Below are 3,187 nucleotides of genomic sequence, written 5' to 3' on the forward strand. Positions count from 1 at the left end.
AGCAAACCCACCCAGCTGCAGTGGAGCATCTTACATTTTCAAGGGAAACAAAGTAACGCTCAACAGCACTACTCAACATTAGACATCTCACGATACTTTAGAGTTAAGCATAATTCACCCTGTATTACTTTTCATGACATCATGTCTTTGCAAATCTGAGTTTGCAGGAGTTGCTGTGATAAAAACCAAGTACTGCCTTACGATCACCATGGAACAGAATTTGAAGGTGGTGGGGTCCAGTCTAATTCCAAGATCTGAGAAACTATGCAGTGCACAAAAAGAGTATATATCCAGTCACAAGATATTGTGGTTATTTAAGAATGAAATTAAAATTTTCTGTTTCTATTTTATGTATATCAATCTAAGTTTGGGTCAACTCTTTCACTGCAATTGAATGGCGTACTTTTTTTTTTTTTTAAACCCTTTTTTAAATTTTTTTTTTAATGATATTCTTGTCTGCTTATATTCTTTTTATTTATGTATGTATGTATGTATGTATGGCTGTGTTGGGTCTTCATTTCTGTGCGAGGGCTTTCTCTAGTTGTGGCAAGCGGGGGCCACTCTTCATCGCGGTGCGCGGGCCTCTCACTATCACGGTCTCTCGGTGACGAGCACAGGCTCCAGACGCGCAGGCTCAGTAGTTGTGGCTCACGGGCCGAGTTGCTCCACGGCATGTGGGATCTTCCCAGACCAGGGCTCGAACCCGCGTCCCCTGCACTGGCAGGCGGACTCCCAACCACTGCGCCACCAGGGAAGCCCGAATGGCGTACTTTTTGACAGAGGGGCACCATGAAGAATAGAATCTTGATACACTAAGGACTGTGTGAGCTGAGAAAGTTTGGGAACCCCTGGTCTACAACAGGAGTGCTGTTCCCAAGAATACTGATCCCAGGAATAATGATCCTATGTGTCAGAATTGCTTTGTTCTGTTCATATCCAGGGAAAACATTCTTGCCCATTTCTGCTATTTTTCATCCAGACCACGGGGTATATCTTAAAAGCTCTCTCACTATCTGACCTTTTCTTTCAGTGTTTGGTCTGCCCTCCTTGAGCAATAATATCTCAGTGAATGTCTAAAGGAAAACAAACAATGAAACAACAGCAAAGTTTCTGGTCTTCTCTTTTAAATTTCCTCATCCTTTGAGCCTCTTTGAGGTTCCTGAAGTAAACCAGAAAGATGCAGTGGCACAACTCTATCCTATTAAATAAAGGGATTTTATTACTGCAAGTACTAAAAAAGGGTCATGGGAGGTAGACAGAGCAGCAATTCAAATACAATTTTGTACAAATACAATTTTATTTGGTAAAAAATGCCTTCGATTTGCAGTAATTTTAGTCTGCACATTTCATCACGTAGGCATCTTCCCAACGTGTTCTGATATCAGGAAGCAGAGTAAATAAGACTTCTTGACAGTGGACAGAATCACCACTCTGCCTCTGGGGTCCACTTCTGATGTCCCTGTGATCTGATCTCCCAGTTAGCCCAACTGACTACCCTTGCTACTCCCCACTCTTGAGTTCTGAAGGATCCAGTCTTAAAAAATACCTTGGTGGTATGATCACTATCCTATGTCCAAATACATACCTGAAACCTATACCATAAGTCCCCTACAAAAGAACGAGTTCCCTTCCGAGAACACGTTCCTAAGTCCAATTTGTTCCTAAGTCCAACAAAGTTAGCCTAGGTACCCAACTAACACAATCAGCTATATAGTATTGTACTGTAATTGGTTTATAATGCTTTTTACACAAATAATACATAAAAAACAAATATGGAAAGTAAAGAAAACATTTTTAATCTTACAGTACAATACCTTGAAAAGTACTAGTTACATCACCGCTGATTTTATGCTTGCTTCTGGACATCCTGGGCTTGAAATAAAGATAATGTACTACTGTACTCTATACAGTACTGTACACAAAAGCACAAACACTTGTAGAGGATGCACACACGTGACAATGTACACCAGATAGGTGAACTGACATGTGATAGGACATGACAATGCACGTTAGCATCTTTGAAAGTTCACAACTTGAAAGTTCATATGTAGGGGACTTACTATAGATCAAAGCTAGCAAATGGAAAAAGAGAAAATGATTCTAAAACTATAAGAGATAGATCTATAACTCTCTATTTACCTATTTGCTAGGTAAAGCTGAGATAATTTTAACGGCACAATGCCAAATATCAGAAATATTTCCTAAACTTTGGGTAAATCAAAAGGCAGTGATTCCAAATATTTGATTTTTTTTTAGAAATTCCAGAAACTTCAATGAGTTGTGACTGCAACCATCAAAATGCATAGCACAGGGAGAGCAGCTCGGTGCTTTGTGACCACCTAGAGTGGTGGGATAGGGAGGGTGGGAGGGAGACGCAAGAGGGAGGAGACATGGGGATATATGTATGCATATAGCTGATTCACTTTGTTATACAGCAGAAACTAACACACCACTGTAAAGCAATTATACTCCAATGAAGATGTTAAAAAAAAAAAAAAAGAAAAAAGAAGAAGAAAATGGAGCTCAAAGCCAACCCAGGGGTCCAGGTTGGTAAACAATGCTCATCTGGCACACCTCTCTCGGCCTTTTCCCTCTGCACAGAATCCATTTCTGTCAAAGGTAAACTTGACTCCATTCATGTAAGGTTAGCAAAGACCTCAACGTAGTTTTGATTTGTGCAACTTCAAGCTATTCCAATAATTCTTTGGATTAGGAAGGATCTTTGCTGTCAATGAGAAAAATTGAAAGGAGCTCTTTCATTTCTTTCTATTTTTCTCAGCAACAAAGAAATTGACTACCCCAGATGATTGATTTAACTCTTAAAAACAGAGAAAAAAAAATATGAAGATTTCAATTTACAATTCTCTTCTCTCTTGAACTCTAAACAATGTACCTTCCTAATCAATATTTTAAATGTCTTTAAATCCATATATTTTAATCCATCCGTAAATACAAGCTGTTTGATTTCCCCTCTTCTGTCTAGCAAACTCTGCAAGGATAACCTTCTCAAGCATATTATAGCATTTTCTAGAATTGATCCTAATGACACGGCCATTAAGTGAGAAGAATCCAAGTGAAAAAGCATAGGAATTTGCACCTCTGGTCAGCTTCACACATTTTGTTCCTCTACTCCACCTATGGTAACCACCAATCTCTTGTCTGTATCTGTGAGTTCATTTTTATTTTT

Source organism: Balaenoptera musculus, chromosome 5 (assembly GCF_009873245.2).
Source record: "Balaenoptera musculus isolate JJ_BM4_2016_0621 chromosome 5, mBalMus1.pri.v3, whole genome shotgun sequence".
NCBI lineage: Eukaryota > Metazoa > Chordata > Mammalia > Artiodactyla > Balaenopteridae > Balaenoptera > Balaenoptera musculus.